Source organism: Suricata suricatta, chromosome 4 (assembly GCF_006229205.1).
Source record: "Suricata suricatta isolate VVHF042 chromosome 4, meerkat_22Aug2017_6uvM2_HiC, whole genome shotgun sequence".
Taxonomy (NCBI): domain Eukaryota; kingdom Metazoa; phylum Chordata; class Mammalia; order Carnivora; family Herpestidae; genus Suricata; species Suricata suricatta.
Window position 1 is genome coordinate 87,007,074 of NC_043703.1, and position 22,099 is coordinate 87,029,172.

Sequence of the window (22,099 nt, forward strand, 5' to 3'; positions counted from 1 at the left end):
TGAACCAGTAAGTTGATGTAGATAAACTTACAAGTTATGCTTTTACCTGTTCAAAAATAGGCAATGTGTTTTCACATTCATGCAATGTAGATTATTCTTCTTGCCTTTTATTTTTAAGCTCAAGTCATGGTTAAAGATGTGATAATATTTGGCATTTTTTGTTGCTTCACTGAGGCCAGTCTTAAATGTTGCAATATTTACTTCATGTATTCTTGTACTGTTCATTTTCATTCCTTGGAATTCGATATCTGAAATGTGTTATTTGGAGTAAATAAAACTTACAGTGTTGTAATTAAATTAAATGCTCTTTAATAAATACTTGCACCCAAGTAATAGGAAATAGCGCCTGGAAATTAGGTCGGTTCAATGTGTAGGATATTGTGTTTGTTTCCTAGGGCTGCTCCAACCAGTCACCACAAACTTGGTGGCTTGAAACAACAGAAACTTATTCTCTCACAGTTTAGGAGGTTAGAAGTCCCAAATCAGGACATCAGCAGATCACAGTTTCTCCCAAGGCCCAAGAAAGAATTCTTCCCTGGCTGTCCTAGCTCCTGGTAGTCTAGCAGCAGGCCTTGGCTTGTGGTACCTGTCTGTCTCAGCTGTCACACGGCCTACCTCCCTGTGTGTGTCCATGTCTCTCTTATATAAAAACACCAGTCATTGGATTTAGGGCCCACCCTAATCCAGCATGCATGATCTTAACTTGATTACATCTGCCAAGACCCTGTCCCAAAGAATACTCTTCAACCCAGTGCAGATGTGGAGCTATTCCAGATTGATTCAATAGTAGAAAAATAAGGGAAGAGGCTATAAATGGCTTTGTCTTAAAAACAAAAAATTACGTTTCAAGAACAGTTCTATCCAAGGCATATAAGATTTTATACGACCTGAGTGTAGGGTAGGACTTCCTCAAAAAAGGAATATAAAACTTCAATACAGAGCTAGGTTATAAAACTATATTTATTTAGAATATTAAAAGAAGTAAGTTAAAACATTTTAAAGCTGGCATACCACACTCATTGCAAAATACTAAAAACTATTCTCATTAAACGTCTGACACCTTTATAATACATTTCCTTCCTTTTTTTTTTTTGTTGCATTTACTTTGATCACCTCTTCCTATGACAATTTTGTATTAGTTTCCCCAGAGAGGATGAAATTTAAATTCTTCCTCTCATGTGGCTGTTGAAAAAGATTTATGATTTAGAAGTTTCTTTTAATTTTCACACATTGTTGGTTATATCATTTAAATTATTAGGATTGTTGCCAAATTTGGGAAGACCTAAATTGATATTCTTTTTTATATCAGCTATAAGATAAAGGCATTTTGGAGTGTCTCATGTAGTGCCTGATCTTAAATCCTTTAGTACTACCCAACAGAATTTTCTGGGATCATGGAAATATTTATGTGTGGTGTCCAGTATGGTAGCTACTAGCCGTAAGTGGCTGTTGACCACTTAGTGTGGTTAATGTGCCTGAGAAACTGCATTTTTTATTTAATTCAGTTTTAACCTTGGCTTTTTGTCCAGAAATCTGTCCACTCCCAGCCCTGTGGCCCACTTCAGTGCTTTCTTCTGGGCTTCCCTTTAGGCCTGTTGACTGTACTAGCAAACTGGGGCTCAAGCCAGTGAATTTGGTGAAACTTGCTAAAATCATAGAGATACAGAAAAAATTGTCTACCTCACTTACCTATGTGCTCACAATGACTATTGAATCAACGTGTTTAAAAAAGAAAAGCATAGTGTTCTGAGAAAATGTTCCTTTTTATGGTCTGGAAGATCTTTTCCCTTCTTTCAGCATGAAGTCAGATGTATCAGTCAGAACAGACTATGTGGTGCCACAGCAACAAGCATTTCCCCAATCTCATTGTCTTCAAATGGCAAAGATTTATTTTTCATTGACATGACTTACGCAAAAAGTAGCTTATAGATGATGCAAAGGCTCCTTCCTATAGGGGCTAACACCTTGTACTCCTTGGGATCTGCCCCCACCTACCCACCTGGTCACTAAGCCTATAATAGGAGTAAATCATAATGAGCCCACCCAGGGATATTCTGAGCCTATTAATGGGGTTAGAGAGAGTACTATATCCAAAGAACCGCAAGACCTGGCCCATGTGTACCCGCAGAAGGCAGGAGACTGTGGGATGGGATTCTGGGGTTGGAGTATAACCTGCTTAAAAGAGAGCCGACCGATTTGTGTTCTATCTCCTAAGATTCAGGATTTACTTAACACACTAGTAAGGACCCCAGGAGACGGGAGAGTGCCCTAGTGAAAGTCCCAGCAGCCCTAAATTCCAAGCCAGAGCTGATGATGGGAAAAGGCATTACAGAACCCAGCCCAGTGATTATAGACTTCCAAAGGAGTATAAGCCACATGACAGCACGGAACTGCCAGAAACCAGGTAAACACTTACTGTGATGTGTGCCACTGCCTGAGGTGTGGTGGGAGGCATGCTGTTGACCCATAGATAGAATACTGGGGTGGACAGGGTATCCCTGGGGCAAAATCAGTGGACAGCCAACAAGGGGGCTGCTCAGTCTGTACTACCAAAAGAATTCAAGAGGTGGAGAAGAGTTGCTCCAGTCACAACTCACATTTCTTTGCCCACCTCCCATATCTGAGTCAGTTCCAGGCCCAGAACCTGTTGAAGGAAGAAGATAACCTGCTTCCCAAGAGGGAAGGGAACTAACACCATGGTAACTTTCCCTGGTCCTTCTCCAAAGACACCTTCAAGCATTCATTCAGCTCACAACATACAAGAGGAAGAGGAATACTTCACATTTCAAGGACTCTTGAACACGGGATCCAAGGCCATATTGCTATCCAGGCACATGAAGCACCATCATGGCACCCCCCCTGGAGTGGAGCATGTGAGGACCAGGTAATAAATGCAGTCCTGGTCAGAATCCAAGTCACTGTGGGCCAGTAGGGTCACAGATCCCCCTGGTGGTCATTTCCCTGGTGACTGGATGTATAAACGGAATAGACCTATGTTAGTGTCCTTGGCCTGAGAGGTAAGAGCTATCCTAGTGGGGAGGGGCAAGTGGAAGCCTCTAAAATTGCTCCCCTCTCCCTCAGCCAAGATAGTAATTAGAACAATATGTGTCCCAGTGGAATGGCAGAAATTTGTGTCACTGTTAAATATCCAAAAGATGCAGAGATAGTGATCCCATAATTTTTCCATTTAACTTACTAATCTAGCCCTTGAAAACTCCTGGTCTGGGCACCTGGTGGCTCAGTTGGTTAAGCAACTGACTTCTGATTTCAGCTCAGGTCATCATCTCACAGTGGTGGGATCGAGCCATGCCCAGCGTGGAGCCCACTTTGGATTTCCTTCCTCTTCCTCCACACCTCCCCTGCTCGTACTCTCTCTCTTTCAAAAAGAAAACAAAATTCCTGTGGATCTTGGCAAGTGAGGGCAGACTCCTCTAAAATCAACCGAGTTATTAGCCCTGATTGCAGGCAGCCAACCTGAATGATTGATCTTTGCTAGAACATATTCACTTGGGCTGTGGCAAATGGTGTGCAGATACTAATTTAGCAAATTCCTATCAGAGAAGAGGCACTTTGCATTTACATGAAACAAATAATGTATACATTTACAGTCTTTCCTCTGGACTGATGTTAACCCTTCTGCGCCCTGTCATGATAGAGTCTGAAGAAATTTGGACCATCTGGCAGTTCGGCAGAACATCACATTAATCCCCTGCACCACTGATCTGATTCTGATCAAACTAGATAAGCAAGAAGTGGCTAGCACATGGAAGGCCCAGGTAAAACACATGTACATTCCAGAAGGTGGGAGATAAACCCTACAGAAACATAGGGCTTGCCACGTCAGTGAAATTTTGAGAGGATCCAGTCATGAAAGGCATACAGGACATCCCACCCAAAGTAAAGGACACATTATTGCACCTTCTATATTGAAGAAAAAAGCATGGCATCTTAAAAGCCTCTTTAGATTTCAGAGGCACTGTGTTACGTATCTGGGGATGCAGCTCTCACCCATACGCAAGCTGAACCAAGAGCTGCTGACTTCCAGTGGGGCTCAGCATGGAGAGGAAGGCCCTGGTTGTGGCGGGAGGATCCCTGACATTTAGACCATATAACCCGGCACGTGTATCATTGGTGGGCAAGGAGGGGGGCGGGATTTACAGCAAACCACAACAGGGCAATTGCAGCACATACACCCGGCTTCAGGAGAGCAGGTGTATGTCATTTCCAGCAGAAAATGATACAGCCTTTAAAAACACTCCCGGTGTGCTAGTGGGCCCTGACAGAGACAGAATGCTTGACCCGGGGGCAGAAAGTGGCCATGCAGCCACAAGTGCCCATGATAAGCTGGGTCCTGACCCAAGTCATAAGGTAGCGTGGGCTGGCAAGAACACGTTTTAAGACAGAAGTGGCATATCTACAGTCACATACAAACAAGAGCAGAGGGCGCCGCACATGACCTAGCCTGTGGCTGAGATCCTCCGCGCCTTCACCCACCCCAGTGCGGTGTGGCTGCTCCTGCTTTTGTCTGTTTGGGAATTCTGTATGACCAGATGAAGGAAGAAGAAAAAGTCCAACCTTTGTTCATGGTCAGGTGGGCTTAATATGGATATGGAAGCCAAAAAAACGATAACAGCTGTCTAGAGCCCCTTAGGGGTGGTCTTACATAAGTAGGGAGGGGAAAGCCTCCCAATGGGCAGAACTCTGGGTGAAGCACCTGGCTGTCCATTTTGGGTAGAAAGAAAAGTAGGAGGAAATTGGAATATATGTGGACTCACGGGCAGTGACAAGTGGCTTGTCTGGCTGCAGGATCCTGGAAGGAAAACGATGGGAAGGTGTGGGACGGGAGGGATGGTGTGTGGGAACAGTAGGCAGAGTGTGAGGAGACTCGTGTCACATGCTGGTGTTAACCAGAGACCCTTCACTGGAGAAGAGGCACTGAGCAAGCAGGGGGAGGAGATTACTCAGCCAGGCCCTTCACTGATCATTTCAGTGCTGACACGGTGGTGACAGAGATGAAGGCTGTGAACGGGCCCAGCAGCATGGGCTTGCACTTACCAAAGTGCACTGCTGCCGCCTGATGTCCAATCTGCCCTTAACAGACACCCGCACCGAGTCTCTGACATGCCTCATCCTTCAGGAGACTTGGTAGCACACTGACTGCATTGGCCCCCTCCAACCTGAAAGGGCCAGTAGTAGTTCATTCTGACAGCAGTCGACCCTCTGGGTATCAATTTACCTTTCCCAACCCCAGGGCCTCCGTCGGAAGCATTATGGCATGCTTAGGGAGTGTTTGATTTGCAGCCAGGGCAGCACATATCATGTAAGCACAAGAGACCCTCTTCCTGGCAAAAGGGCAAGAGTGGGCCTGTGGACCTGGACTCCTATCACAGACTGAACCCCTGAGGGCGAGAAGGAGTGGCCTGTTAGAGCAACAGTGCCACTTCGGGGACACTGCCATACAAGAATGGGATGCCAGCTTCCAGGATGTGGACACACGTTGGAGCCGGCACCTTTATGTGGTGCTGTGTCCCCAGTAGGAAGAAGACACAGGTGTGGGAGCTAAGGGCTAGCTCCTGTAACCCCCGGCGACCCTCCTGAAGCATCTGTACTTCCCAAAGCCTTGTTTCTGAGCTCTGCAGGTTGAGAGGTCTTGGTTCCCAAAGGTAGATTTCTGCCTGGGAACATGGCCAGACTCACTGGATTACCATCTTCAGTTTTCACCCGGACACGTGCAGGCAGCCAGTAAGCAGGAACAGCGTCCCCATCCTGATGGGAGTGCGCAGCGGATGGCGTGGAAGGGAGAGTGTGCTCATCAGCTATGGCCGTGAGACCAGCAATGGACGTGGGAGTTGTAGAGCACCCTACCCATCTTGTTTGGGTTCCTCTAGGAAGAGGCCCACTGGAATCTTGAAGGAGCTTCTTCCTCAACATAGCATGAAGAAATGTCTGAGAGGCACAAGGGGTGGGAGGTAGCGAGCATGGTGGTGTACCGCCAGACCCCTTCCAGTGGAGGGCTGGTTGCTCAGGCGGCTGGGTACGTTGGCAGCACACAGCCTTCAGCCCCCTGTCCCTTCTGGAATCATCTCCAGTGCAGAACTCCCAGGTAGCTCACATCCTATGACTGACCAACACGAGAGTACAAAGTCCTGGCTCTCTCTGCCAAACCTGGACATCTCCAAAGGTTCATTCCAGTTCCAGAGCTCTCCGAGGCCCACAGGGAGGGTCAGCCCAGGCCACTGTTGGGCTTGTGCTGTGATTTGGCTTCTCTCTCTGTCCACTTCTGCCGCCTTCCTTTCCTTCCCATAGGTGCTGACTCCAGGTGCGTTCCTTAGCAAACCCTCTGCTTGCCAAACTCCGTCTCAGAGTTGGTTTCCTAGAAACCAACCTGCAACATCACACCAGGGAAACAGGCTGCAGAATGTGTTAACAACAAAAGCCTGTGTCTAGTGACCAAATCAGAAGTATGGGGCCGTTAGTATCCAGGAACAGACCAGGAGCACACGGCAAGGATTGGATAGACTTCTTTGGCCAGCAATAATTCCAAATCCAGACTGCTGCCTGAGCCACGCAGGAAAATGTTACTTAGGTCCTCGTGCTCCTCATTACTTGCAGCCTGAGGGCCCAGGGCCTGGCTGAGTGAGTGCCCACAGGCTGACAGCTGAGGCCCTGTGAAGTAGGCAAAATAATAAAGATGCCCATGTTCTCATTTCGAGACCTGTGAATATGATAACTCACATGGCAAAAGGGACTCTGTGGGTTTGAATGAATTAAGGATTTTGAGATGAGATTACTGGACTATCTGGGTGGGTCCAATGTAATCACAAGGGCCCTTAAGAGTGAAAGAGGGAGACGGAAAAGTCAGAGGCAGAGGTGGATGATGGAAGCAGAGGTCAGAGCAATGCAGTTGCTGGCTTTGAAAACAGAAGGGAGCCATGAGGCATGGAGTGTAGAACCTGACAAGGACAAAGCTGGACTCTGGAAAACAGATTTCCCCCAGATGCCCCAGAAGAAAGGCAGCCCTGAGGACACCTTGATTTGGGCCCAGTGAGACCGGTATTAGACTTCTGACCACGAGAACCGAAAGAGAACTCGTTTGTGGTGATTTGGGCCAGCCTCAGGGGGAACACTTGCATTCCAGAATGGCTGTCTTTCCAGGACCTGACCGACCCCCTTGGCCCCTACTTGGCAGGAAGAGTGAGACAGCTCTGTTGAAAGAAAGAGAGACTTCTTATTCCTTGGCTCTTCAAACCTAAGACTGCCATGGAGATGCACAGCTCGGCCCTGGAAGAGGTTCATATTCCATATGAAACCTCAGAAGCTGGCTTCGGGAAGAAACAAAGGGATGGGCCCCTATTTCAGAAGGAAAGGGGAAATCCCAGGGGCCTGGACAGGAAAGAGGTACCAGATTTCGTCACTTGCAGCAACAGTGTCACCAACTCCTCCCAGACAGACCATAAAGCTGTAGGTCAGCTGCTAAGTGCATGTAGGACCCACCACATGGGCAGCCACACAGGAGAGCAAGTCAGTGCTGTTTCCAGATCCCTCTTCCTGTGGTTCTTTGCTCCTGCAAGACCCTTTCAGAAATGCATTGTTGAGAAAAGGTCTTATTTCCATTAGGAACCTGAGGAGCAGAGTCTAGCAATTAGCATAAACACAGCCCTAAAATAAATAGCTGACCTTGAAAAGCTCAGCTCTTGGGTTTTTCCCTTATTATTTTTCGTTACTTTTTTTTTCCTCTTCTTTTTTTGGTGGTGGGGGTGGTTATGTTTAAATGAAGTTGCTTTCACAACACCAAAGACTTAATCATCCATTTCCTATATAAAAGGTAGCTACTTTTTTGCATGGACCTCAAGTATAGTGTAGTATAGAGGTGGAATTTAAGGAAAGGTATTATGCAGGCTGTGTTTTAGCTTATGGGCAAGCCTCAGGGGGCTTGTAATAATTGTAAAAGTAATAAATTGTAACATGTATCTTGAATGTATCATAGATAAGCTGCTATATAACGATCACCACTTCAGATAGCTGTGAAATTAGGTGATTAACTAGTTGCTACATAACCTTCTAATTTCTGTATAAGTCTAATTACATGAAATAGAAGTTGGGGTTTTGATTTTTTACTTTGCTTTTCTGTTTGGAGTGTAATTGTAACTACTGTGGTGTAAATGATGGAAAATAATTGCATATGTTAAAAAAATATATAAACAGGAAAAAAATACTGATGCAAAAAAAAAAGAATTTATTATTGTAAAAAAATAAAAGCTCAGCTCACAACTGACGGTCACCAGATTGCTGCTGGGGAGTGTAATTTTTTTGGTGTTTTCTTTTCTGGAAGAAAACAACCAATGTGTCTGGAGCCAGGGCCTTGGAAAGGAAGGGGTGCTTAGGTTTGGGGATACCTAGTTTGTACCCAGAGCTGGGTCTATGGTGCCTTCTTCCTGCCACACATCTCCGGACAAGGCAGGGCCCCTGCCCCTCCCAGCTACAGTTTACAGGCTCTGAGAGGCCCAGAGGCCCTGGGTTCCTGCTGCAATTGAAAGCAACACATGAATACAGCCACATAAAAGCAAAATGTAGGACCCAAATAAGTTATGATGTTACTGGGCTGTTCTTTAACATGTGGCATTTTGAGCCATTTCTGTGCACATCAGTGAGGGGAGAGCTGCGGAGCCCAGAGCAGGTGAGCAGGCAAAGCACAGCTCCAATGCCTCAACCAGGGTCAGCACGAGGTGCATCAGCAAAGCCAAGCAGAAGGAGCTCAGGACAAGTCACCTCCGGGGTGTCCACCCCAGCTGAGTGACTAACCCAGGGCCTGCAATGTCTAGGCCCCCATATCCCACTGAGGAAGAAGGGCCTTTGGCTGGACAGGAAGCAAGCCCCCCAGCCTGCTGGTCTGCTGAAACCATGTGAGCATCCTGAGTGTTCCACCCCTGGACATTGCACACCCAGGTCAGTGGGGAGAGAGGGACCCTAAGTCCCCGTGTAACCAAGTGTGCTTGAGCTCCACCGGATTTGGGGGCACTTTTAGCCAATGGAAATGTGGAGCCTTTGGCACTAGCAGCCACCAGTTCACTGTGGAGCATCACTGACAACTAGCCCGGGGTCGTTAGTGTGTTGTGATGTCCACTGAGTGGGCTGTGATCATCGTTTCCAAGCCACGAACCAGAATAGCATACAAAACTGCAGAATGCACTGAACACAGTAGGCCCACGTTGGGCTACTGTCCTGAGCATCTATGATATGGTGTGGGTTGTAATGTAACATGTATTTCCTAATGGCAGAGAAGGGTCACAACTAAAAATTTAAAATCCTGTGGAGCCCAACCCCGTCACTTGAACCCAAAGTAGTGGAATGAGATGCTGTAGTCACTGACTGATTCAGGCCTCTGGATCCCTGCCTCTGGCCTGGCCTCAGTTTCATCAAGGTCACTTCATCGGATTCACATTGGTCCCTGCCCTTAACAGCCAGCCAGAGAGTGTGCTCTCCAAGAGGGAGAGCGCAGGCTATGCCATGCAGGCAGCATCTAGGAGATTAAGAACAGCATCCATGGGATGAGCACCTGGCATACAGGTGGCACACAATAAATGGGGTGGACAGCAGGAGAGGGAGGCTGCTAAAGAGTCTTCACAGGGCCAGGCCTGTAGGCCAGGGGTGTGCATGTAGGGAGTCCACACATTTCATCACATGATTTGTCCTCCTGGATACTCAGCCCATATTTCTTTCCCTGGGATCCATTTTTCTCCTTCCTCCCAGTCCTGAAATGAGGGCTCTGACCCCAGCACCATGCATGCTGTGATCTACTTCTAGAAGAGGAAACTGAGGGCCCCACAGCCTGCCCGACCAGAGAGGAGCTGCATCTCTCACCCCCCATGCTCAAGGAGAGTGAAGGCCCTGGGCTCTGGGGACACTCTCTGTGGCCCAGAAGTGCCGTTAGCACTGCCTGGCAAACAACTGAGTCACGAGCCACTGAGCCAAAACCAGCAGCCCCATGGGCTTGTAAAGAGCCAGACCCACTTGTTGGCCCAGGTCCCAGAACTGGAACACTGGGGTTCCCTCAGACCCATGGTTAAGACCACACAGGTATCACCTGCCCCAGAGCCCACTCTCTCTGGTGGATCACCCTACTGTCACCAGGCCTGGAGGGAATCGTCCTAGGCCTAGGGGAGGGGATGTGCAGGGGCTGGCCGGAGGCATCTGTGCCCCCTCTGTGAGCAACCACAATTCCTAGCCCAAGGATGCTCCTGGGAGAAGTGAGTGAATCTCCCTTTTAGAGGCACACCCTGTAGTCAGAATCCAATTTACTGCCCGGAGGATGCTCTAGCTGAGCCATGGCACACTGCTCAGTGAGAAGGAGGCCGGAAGACTCTTTTTGGAAGGTGCAGGCTGCCGCCGCAGGGTGTGACGAGGCCCTCAGGGAAGTGGCTCAGTGGTGTGCTGTGTCCGGGGCAGGAGCAGGAGACAGGGGCCCTCCCAAGCAATCGTGGTTTCGTGATTGGCTGTCCCTAGTAAAGGAGAAGAGAAGCAAAGTGAGCATGGGGAGTCAGGGATTAGAAGGCACTGGTCAGTCAAAGAGGCGGTCATTGTGACATTTTCCTGCTGCAGCCCGACCTTGGGAGAAATTCTATTTCCTGGGAACAGTGCAGCGGGCTCTCTGAGTCCGCTCCTCCGCGCCTGGCTAACACCAGGCTGCTTTTTTCTCATTATAGTCTAAGCTGATTTTACAACTTCAGTTGTGATAGATTTTCACACTTCCACTGGAGAAGGTATTCAGAAATACTAGAGCAAGTATGCACACTGAGCATAGCTGCCTAGAGCACAGGAAGTTTCCTTATATCTATAAATGTGCCTCTCAAAACAAGGGTAGTCTTTTTAATGTGGTTATATTCTACAAATGCCTATGGAATGAATGCATGCATGAAAGAATGAATGAGTTACATGTTTTAAATAACACTTTGAGGATTTTTATGTGCCAAATGCTTGATATATATTAACTCATTTCTTTCAACACTATGAAAATCTCGGGGTGATCTGTATCGCCATTCTGCAGATACGAAAACTGAGGCTTTAAGAAATTGAGGCACTTGCACAAGGTCACAGTAAATATGCAATTGGGACCCGGAGATAGACAAAACAGTTCTAACTCCCTAACTCATAGGCTGAGCTAATGGGGCTCAAGAATGATACTCTTCCCTTAGTAACCTGTCAACCCCACTTCTCTATTGTATTTTTCTTTGTATGCTCTGGGCTCCAGGAAGGAAAGGACCTTGTCCAAATTCATTTCTCCACTGTATTGCACAGAGCTCAGCTTTAGACTTTCACAGACATTTGATGAATCAATTAATAAAAGAAGAAAGGAGGGACAGAGAGAAGGGAGAGAGAGACTGGCAGGGAGGAAAAGAAGGAAGGGAATGAGGGAGGAAGCAGCCATTTTGGAACATCTCTTCCGAAGGACAAGAGATGTTTTGCGCCATCTTCTGGACATGCTCCAGTACTGCAAGGGCTTGAGGCACAGCGTGTGAGCTGCCAGCAGGGATTCCCATCAAGACTTCAGCCCACGCCTGATGGTTTTCCAAAGAACTCCACCAAGATAGTAAGTCTTAAGTGAAATCCCATGACAAATGGCTTTAAGAGAACAAAGCACAAACACCATTGCCCAGACGATTCATGGTGGAGCCCAATGCTTCCAGAGCAACTGTCAATATTTCTGTTCTTTATCAGAAACCCTAGGCAGAGTTGGAGTTCGCTTACAAGAGAAGCGAGTAGGAAACTTCTGGTTATAAACACAATTCCATTTTCCCACTGATCTACATCCTGCTGTATCGTGATTTCTGTTTTGTCATCAACTGGCAGTATGTCACACAATCTTGTTTTAAGTTTCTCTGTCCTCTAGCAATTTTACCAACAAGTACTTAAAAATAGTTTATGCTCAAAAACAGCTTTGAGACCTCCAGTTAAAGGAACCCTCGATGAGTCTTTTCTGAAGCCGGGAGCCTTTTTTTTTTCTTTTTTTTCTTTTCTTTTCTTTTCTTTTTTTTTTTTTTACATAGCAAAAGGATTGATGTTTTATACACTTAAGTGATTTCTTACAATTCTGGACTCAAGTGTGCAAATAGGACAAGATGACACATTGAAGGGCTATCAAGCTGAAGTAGCCTAGAGTCATGTGGAAGATTTTCCCTATATTATAAGGTCAGCAGCAGTACAGAAAAAGGATGGAAGGTCTGGGTGAAATGCACCTGAACAGGCTTGCATATTTAGACTACACTGTTCTGTTTAATGCTCTGCCCTTTTCAACCTTGGTCATGGCAGCAGAAACACTCTACTCCTCAGAAAGAATGTTTTAGGGGCTCCCGGGTGGCTCAGTTTGTTAAGCGTCTGGCTTCGGCTCAGGTCATGATCTCACAGTTCGTGGGTTCCAGCCCCACATCAGGCTCTGTGCTGACAGCTAGCTCAGAGCCTGGAGCCTGCTTCAGATTCTGTGTTTCCCTCTCTCTCTGACCCTCCCCTGCTTGCACTGTCTCTCTCTGTCTCTCAAAAATAAATAAAAAACATTAAAAAATTAAAAAGAATGTTTAGTGTTGTTTCTCTTCTTTCACATTTGGGGATCAATAATAACTGCCAAGGATAAATCAGTGATAAATGCCAAAGGAGCAGCTTTGAAAGGCAGCCCTTATGGCTAAATACCTGGCTGCATCCTGTGATTCCTCCTCTTCAGTTGGTGCTGTGATGTGGACTATTACCAAAACCCAAGTTCAGCTACTCAAAAATAAAAACTCGAGAAACAATGTTGGTCGGAAAGGAAAATGCTTTATTTAGGAGGCCAGAAACCTGGGGAGACGGCAGACTGACGTCCAAAGGCTATCCCCTACCCTGGATTTTGGATTAAGGAGCAGGTTTTTAAAAGGGGAAATTCAGGGGCACCTAGGTGGCTCATAGGTTGAGCGTCCAACTCTTGGTTTTGGCTCAGGTCATGACCTCACGGTTTGTGGGATTGATTCCCAAATTGGACTCTGCACTGACATTCAAGCCTGCTTGGGATTCTCTCTCTCTCTCTCTCTCTCTCTCTCTCTCTCTCTCTCTCTCTCTCTCTCTTCCCCTCCTCTGCTAATGTGTGCTATCTTTCTCTCTCTCAAAACAAATAAACTGTAAAAAAAATAAAATAAAGGAAAAAATAAATGGGAAATTCAGGGTAGGAGATTACATACATACTAATGAAAAGGGCAGGGAAACCTAGGACCACTTATGAGGAAAGACAGAGCAGGCCCACTGAGCAAACGTCTGTGTAACATACATCCCATGTTCACTCGGGGTGGAGACTTCACACCAGAAAGAGGCAGAATTCAGCCCTTGACATCAGGAGGTCCTCTTCGGACAAGGAGAGGGACTAAGAGCATGCTCTGGGGACTAGTATAAACTGGGCGGGGCTTGGGTTCCTTCTCTTGGGTGAAGAATGCAGGCTCTTGCTTGTTCCCAGGCTGGAACCATATCAGTTGACTTTGAGTCCGGGCTTCTGCAGAGAAAGCTAGTGGATTTGTTAGTGGGGTCTGGAAAGATACAGTAGCTGATTAGGAGGAGACAGTTTTCAAAAAACAAGCTTTAAAGTTTCTGCTACCTTCAATCTCATTAACCCAATGGGACAGAGTTTTCAAACATGGAATTTGGAGTAAGATCTAGGTTCAGATTTTGTCTCCATCACTCATTAGGTGCAGGTTACCACCTCAGAGGCTCCATTTTTCTCACCCGTGAACTAGAATAATGGCCTCTGGCAGGTTGTTATGAGGATGAATGAGACGGCGCATATAAACATAGTAGGTGCTGGAGAACTCGTGGCCGTTATAATCATCAGTAGTTACAGAGGAGGCTTCCAGTTGTCTAGACCTTTATTCTCTCCCTTCTTCCTGAGCAATGTGCCCAGCTTACAAAACTACAATTCCAAGCCTCTATTTACAGGTAGGGATGGCTAATAAGAAATAAGGTGAGTTATAGGAAAATGGGAAAAGCTAATTAAAAGGAAGCCTACACCTCTGGCAAATTCAGCTTTGGCTCTTGCTCTTTCTTTTTTCTGCCTGGAACTCAGAATTGATGGGTAGGTCTCTAGCAACCATACTGTACTCATGGTATAACCTTGCAGATAGGCTTTGTTCTTTAGAGCTGATGAAGCAGAGGGCAGAGGAGTTGGGGTCTCAGATGACATAATGGAGCCACAAAAGGAGCCCTGGGCCACCTACCTCTGAGGGACTTAGTTAATATTGATGCAGACAGGCTGAATCTGAAGACACAAAGGGGGGTCCTGCAGGACCAGCCAAGAGGGCTCTTGGCTTCGAGCAGGATAGAAGTCAAATGTGAACTGGAGAAAACAAAGCAGAGTTTATTGAACAGTGATAGATTATCACAGGTGGAAAATCTGGGAGACTCAGAAAGAAAAGGAGAATGAGTTCCCTCGTCACTTGGGGTTAGGGGGTGATATTGAAATGAGGTCCAGGATATGTGTTCCTTCAGGAATCCAGGGTAGAGTCCAATCAAAGGCAAGTGACAGAAGAACAATATGTGTTATTTCATAAATGACCGAACGTAGGGGGTATAGATGTCAGTCAGGGCGGTTTGAAGCTAATGTCCTGGAATGTGTTTGGACCTTCTTAGAAGTTATCAGGTGTTTGGGAGTCTAGGACAAAACTCAGAAAATGATTTATCTCCTTACTTTCCTCCTGAAGTGTTGGTTTATTCGGATGCACAATCTAGACCTTGAGTAAATGGGGCCTTGCAGAAAAACAGCACAGGCACAGTCTCTCTAAATGTGGAGTCCTTTTCAGTTTCCTCATGAAAGGAAGCAACCCCTACCTAGTTCAAGCCACCAGGACGTGACAGGTTAATAGCAGCCATAAGGAAATCCTTGCTGGGTGCTGGCTCTACGGAGAGACTTCTATTGCTTCTGGCCTTTACTTTTATTTATAAAATGAAGTGTGGCTTGGATCACTCCCATGAACCTTCCCGGCTCTTGCATGACAGGCCTTCATTTCTACTTTCTGAGTCTGGAGGTTACACCACAGCAGAATTTCCTTGGTGGAAGTTGTCTGCCTTTCTCTTTTCTCTGAGGTGCAGTAGGCTAGTTTGGGGAGGGGTGGCAGGGGTGGTGGGAGCGGTGGGGAGGGGTGGGGGGGAGGAGGAGGAGGAAGAAGCCAGGGGGAGGGGTGCACAAAGGGCAGAAATGGACCTTGAGGTTAGCGGTCCTGATCACCATATCACAACGGTGCTGTCCCTCAAATGCTGCCTCAAGGGGACGCCCTCAGCCCACTTCCTTGAGCTGGAAGTTTCCGTTGTCAGCACACGGGAAGAATATTTGTCCCTGAAAGTTCAGCCTGTGTCTTCCCAGGCAAGGCTGCTTCTTCCACCTGCCTCCTCAGTGGAATGAAAGCAAAACTTCTAACAAAAGACATCAATCTGCTGCTGTTTTAAAAATGAGGAACTAGCAGCAAGTGGCTGCTCTGGGAAATGGCCACGTGGGGTCACTGCACACTTAGGAGTGAAGGGCCACCAGCTGGGTTCCTGTCTCGGGCAGTTGGGATTTGTGAAAGGAGCCGCTTGTGGAAGGAAAAGATGCTCGTTTTCTGCAAAGCTGATGTGACCAGGACACAATCGAGCCTCTCCCTAAAGTCAGGAGGGACGAGTCTTAGTTTAGAAGACAGGTTTCTGGAATACTACCGTTGTTATTATTTTCACTGTTAATAGAATTTTGGAATTCCTACATAATCATTTTTTGACTCACAGGTGATGGAAGCTATCAATCTTTTCTCTAAAAATGTCAAATACCCCCTATAATAAATCAAGGCCAAAGCCTTTGACTCCAGAGGTCTTTCTGGTAAGTGAGTGGCCAGCTCTGCTGGGTGCACGGTTTTGGTGCAGGAGAACATGTGATTGTAAAACAATTGCTGTGCCCTAGACGTGGGTGTGAGTCTCGTGCCAGCCGGCGACCTGGGTGAGGCGCCTCGCTTCCTGGAGCCTTGATTTCCTCATTTATGAAATAGGAAGCCTACCATCTACCCTGCTTTGGAGCTGATGCGCATAAAGCTCCAGTCAGTGCCAGGTGCATGGTGAGCAATAAACATGACCATGTTGCTCCCAGGGTAGGGAGGACGGGAAGAAGACAGGCCTGTGGGACAAGGTGGGCTCAGACACGAGCTGGGATGCGTGTGCAGTGCTCTGGGAGAGGCCGGTGGAGGAGCAGCAGACAGGGAGCTCAGGAGAGCTGGGACTCTGGTCCAGGATGGTGCGGAGGTGCTGTCATCCCTCTGTAACTGAAGTCACAGCAAGTGGAACGGATCAGCCGTTCTCAAACTTGAACAAGCTCAGAAGCATCTGGAGGACTGTTACAACACAGGTTGTTGAGACCGCTGACCCCAAATACCATGCAATTTGTAACCAGTTCTTTCAGGGTTCGTAACACAAGGCCTGGACTGGCCACTCTCTGGTGGCTGGTCAAAAGCCAAAGGTGAATTTGAGAATTTCTGGTCAGTTTGTAATGGTGCCTTAGGTATTGTCCAGCGGGGCACCCCTGACCCCACACCATCAACTTGTTCCTTTATTTTTACCTCCAAGACATTTCATTTGACCAAAGGGTTCCTTGGCTTTAAAACATTTGAGGATCCTTGGTCTGAAGCATTGTTCTCTAAGTACATGGCCCAGTGGGCAACACCAGCATTGCCGGAACTTGCCAAAGAGGCAAAATCTTGGGCTCTACCCAGACCTACGTAGCAGAAACTGACGTGGGAACCAGCAAGCTGCGGGTGATGCCGGTGGAACGAAGCCTGCGGAGCAAGGATGAGGAGGAAGTGTGGGCCCAGCGCCCGTGCTCCGGCCACTTCTCTGCTGGCCGGGGTGTTTCCAGTGTCATTCTCCTTAGTAGCTCTTCCCACTTTGACATCCCTGCCCGCCCCCCCCGCAGCCCCCGCACCTCATCAGACTCTGGGCACTGTTCTTCCATCTCTCAGCTCCCTGCTCTGGTGTCCAGCAGTGGACAGCGAGGGGCTCACCAGGAGCACTCATTTCTGCGGTCCCATAATGTGAGTATTGAAGTTCCCTCTAAGATTCCCATCTGCCACAGTCCATGCTTCCTTTAGAGCCCGAAAAAAGAGAAAGTAAGATCCATAGGGTTATATGTGGATGCTGGCATGTTTTGTGGCCTTCGGACACCCTTCATTCCAATGACTGATGATAAAGGTTGGTTGTGTGAGTAATAATAGCAGTGATGATAACAATGACAACAAAAACGGCCATTGTGGCTGACATTAGTGGGCGCTTTCCAGATGCCAGCCACAGTTCTGTACTAACCCACTCTCTCCTCACAATGAACCACAAATTTCTCAGGACTCTTATCCTAATTTTAAGGAGGAGGGAAGGTAGGCTCAGAGAAGTGTCCTGGACTGCATTCACTCATCTGGTAGGTGGGGAGCAACGTTAGCAGCCCAGCTAAGGTAAACCCTGACCCTCCCCGAACTCCCCAACCCTAGTCTCTGCCCACTGGGCTGCATGAAGTCTTTGAGGAGCCTGTATGAAGAGGACAACTCATTTGGACTGATCAGGTCTACACCTCTTAAATTATCCATGTACCCTGAACATCCTCCCCAGATCCTCAGATTGAGGAAAGAGACTGTGGGTTCCGAATTTCTCTGTCATTTTGGGAGGTGGTAGACATGGTGGATCCAAGCACGGGCTTGAGTGTTACACACTCAGGACAGCTTCTTAGGTGCCTGGTGCCTCAGTTTCCCCCTGTAAAATGAGGATGAGAATAGTGCCTGGGGTGTGGTCATGTGAAGCCAGGGCCCTACTGCCCTCCACTGGCTAATTGAGAGAGTCCAGCCAGATACACCGCAAGGGGTGGGTCCGACCAGGTACAGGTGCTGGTGATCCTCTTAAGAGTTCTGGATGAATACGTATTGAGCATAATCTGATGGAGTTTCCAAGTGGAATGTTCCTAAACATATCAGAGTATGTCCATTGGAGATAAATGATACAGCGGTTTGTGCAAAGCGTGGCTCTGGGAATGCAGTGAAAATATGTCCAAGCACAACCAAATGCTCCTGTGACTTTTCCAAATGCCAGGAGGGTGTGAATTGCAGAATAAATAAATAAGAAAAAGTAGAGACAATGACACATGCATGAGAAAGAGAAAAAAGGGGGATAAAAAATATATTATAAGCAAAACATAAGTATTGTACAATATAGTCACATATAAGTATATATGTATAATATATATAATTATATTATATTAGTTATATATAATTACATATTAGTATGTATACACACACTTTTCAAAGAAAAAATAGGCCTCTATTCCATTTTAGAATATCCTTAGTACATTTTGCTATTGAAAATGTCCTTTCTTGAGTCTCCTAGATGGCTCAGTTGGTTAAGCATTTGACTTCATTCAGCTCAAGTTATGATCTCACAGTTCTTGAGTTCAAGCCCCAAATCAAGCCTCTCATCAGGCTCTGTACTATTAGTGCTTGGGATTCTGCTCTCTCTCTCTCTCTCTCTCTGCTCTATCTCAAAAAATAAGTAAAAACTTAAAAAAAAATCCTCCTCTTAAGAAGTGTTGCTGACAATTGATGGTAGTTTTAATATACTTACTTGGTGAAATTAGAAAATTAGCAACCCCAGAACTACTTCTGAGATATTTCTGAGGCTTGACTAGTCTGAAATCTCTGTCTGGGTGCCTCCCCCAGCACCCCTTCCTCCTTCCACATTGCCTCCCACAGCTCCTGCACCCACTGCCCAGGGCCTGAGCTGCGCCCACACCAGCTACTGCAAGGGGTCTACCAGACCGCAGCAAGTGCCTGCCCTGATCTGAGGGCCGGGGACCCTCTGTGTAGAATTCAGCCCTAGCACACGTTTCACATCTGCCTATGGCACTTGCCACCTCCTCACTAGATTGGGTACAAGGTCCTCGGTGAGGGTCCTAAGCCAGGCCCACACATTGCTGAGATGGGCTTCTGTCCAGGTCACATTTTGCTCCCCAAGAGTGTTTAGCACAGGGTCTTGGGTTACAATCAACTGTGCCTGACCCCCAGAGCTTCGACTGGAGGACATAAATACAGGTCTCCACAGAATGGGAACAAAGCATGGATTTCGTTATAGTTACTCACGCTGGAATGCAGGATGCTGGCCTCTCCTGTGAATCTCTCTTTCATCCCCAACCCCAGAGAGCTGTTTCACCACAACCATGCGTGGTGCTAAACAATCAGAAGCACCCCCGTGTCAGAGAAAGGCCATGGCAGGCAGCAAGAGAGGGGTTTGGTTCCACATGTGCATTAAAGCCATCGCATTTGCCTGCTCTGTTTCCTGGGCCACACTGCCATGTGGATGGACGGCCGCTGAGAAGGAAGTGCCAGCTCTTCTCTGCAGAGACAACTGGCCCTGGGTCCCTGAGGGCATAATGAGCGCGGATCCAAGAGTAGGAGGTGGGAAGGGAGCTCCGTTCTCACTGGGGGGTGGGACCCAGTGGATGTCAAGTTCTCACCAGTCAGATAAGGGAACCCTCCTCGGTGTGAGAGAGGATGAGAGATTCCTTTGTCTCTGAGCCATGAGAAAAGAGAGAAGCACCCCCGCCCCCATGCCCTGTGGGCAGTAAATTCATACTGGACCTCTGTCTGCTCATCCACCCAAGGGCCCAGGGGCCTGGGTCACCCCTTCGGTCCCCTCCCCCCAACAACCTCCCGTCATAATCACTAAGGACTCTGCTTCCTCCTGCTATGAAAAGCTGACTATTTTCAGCTCCAGTCCTCCCACACAGCCGTACTGCTGAATCACTTCAAGCACTCAGCTGGGCCGAGTTCAGGATAGAGCAGGGAGCTGACCCAGGCTCAGCAGCCCCGGAGGAAATGCAGGGTCTGGAAGAACCGGGGATCCTGGAGGTGCGGAAGCATAAGGCATGCCCGCCCTTCCGCGGAAGCGGTTCCAGGCCTCCTGGGTGTCTGACCCACATGAGTTATTCATTCCAGGCGAAAGCAGGTTTGGGACTATTTTCACAATCTGATGAAATTCTTTCTACCTTCAAAAGGGCCTGGATCCAAAAGTTAAAATGCAATGAAAGATATATGCCACGAAGCCACAGCAAGTGATTTTGAGTTTAATCAGAATCTCCCCCCTCCCCTGAGGGGTCTATCCCTGGGAACCCTTCATTCTTTCTTTGCTCCCAATTCCTCAGCTGCTCTGGTCACAGTCCTAACTGCACTGTAAAAGCAACAGTGGTGGCACCTAGGGTGCCTGGGATGGCCCTGAACACTCTGTGTGTGTCACCTCTGGCACTTGTGACCCCTGTCCCCACTGTATGGAAGGGGACATGGGCACAGAGAGGCCAAGTGGCCTGCTCAGGATTGGGCAGCTAAGAGTGTGAGCCCCTTCAACAGCCTCTCCCTTTTCTCACCTCCTCCCTGGCAGAGGGAAGCCCGTGGGTGAGGAGTTGTGAGGATTAATTTATGTGTCAACTTGGCAGGGCTATGGTGCCCAGATATTTAGTCAAATATTATTTTGGGTGAGTCTGTGAGAGTGTTTGGGTAAGATCAGCATTTAAAAATTTTTTTAAATGTTTTATTTATTTACTTATTTATTTTGAGAGAGAGAGAGAGACATGGGATGAGCAGGGGAGGGTCAGAGAGAGAGGGAGACACAGTATCTGAAGCAGGCGCCAGGCTCTGAGCTAGCTGTCAGCACAGAGCCTGATGGGGGCACAAACCTACATCTGTGAGATCATGACTTGAGCTGAAGCTGGATACTCAACCAACTGAGCCACCCAGGTGCCCCTGGGTAAGACCAGCATTTGAATCAGTAGACTTCAAGTCTACCTCCATAATCTGGGTGGGGCCCATCTAGTACAGGCAGGTCTGAATGGAAGGAAAGACAGACCCTCCAGGTAAAAGAGAATTCCTCCAACCTGCTGGCCTTTCACACGGGACACTGGCTCTTCCTGGTTCTACACAGCTTCCAGCCCTTGAACTGGAACAGGGACATTGGGTGTGCAGATTTGGGACCTGCCAGCCTCTATAATTGCATGAGCCAATTCCTTATAATAAATCCTTTTCTTTTTCTATTTAAACACATCCTATTGGTTCTGTTTCTCTGGAGAATATAATACAGGAGGCTTTCTTAAAGTCTATGCTTTTTGCAGCCCCAAGCAGCACCAAGCCCAGGTGGGGGCAACAAAGGCATTTTGACCTAGAGGCCCCCGTCCGGTAGATTCTCATCCCTGAGAAGGGTGTTCGCTCTCTCTGCTCCACGGAGGACTGTAGGAAGAGGTGGACAGTGTGGAAGGGTGAGCAGGGTCAGGACTGTGAGGGCCCACGTGAAAGCAGAGGAATGCCAGCACGCAGTCCCCGAGCAGCCCAAGATTGCATGCCACCCCTTGTCACTGTCAGCCAAAGCAGGGTCATGTGGGGCGGGGTGCAGGGGAGGCATCCTACCTCAGTGCCCCAAAGCTGAGTCTCAGGCACATCAAATAGTCATAGAGAATCCACTCTTCTGGTTTGATTTCTGATAGGGTTTTGGAGGGATGGGGGTTCAGAGCTGATGGCCAAGAAAATTCTTGAAGACGTCCTTGGTGCAAGGGGACGGGACCCATGGGCAGAAAGAGCTGCACTGGGGTTGTGAGGAGTGGCTCCTTATGTACCATGGGGCTGGGGGAGGGCAAGTCAAAGGGAGGTTTCCAAGGAGATCTTTCATATGCTGAAGAAGACTCATGGATTACTGGAGGCCTAGGTATTGGTCAAGCTAAGGCTGTTTTTCCCTATAGCCAAGCATTAATTGAAGACCGGGAGTTCCTGGAGAAATGTTTTACTCTGTCAGCCTTATTTGTCAATGTATTTGTCACTGGGCTACAGGTTATAAGGAAATTCAATTTTATCTGCCATTTTCTTCCTGCCTTTGTTTCCCCCCCCCACATAACTATGGAGGGGAGGGTGGTATTAGGGGCTCCAGAAAACTGAGTCTATATAGGTTTCTAGAAATTAGGCTATTGTCGAGATTTTCTTTTTCTTGTAATTTACTAAGATATTTGTAAACTAATGGAGACTCTATCAATTTGACCTTTTGTTTTCTGTCCTTTCCTTTGTCC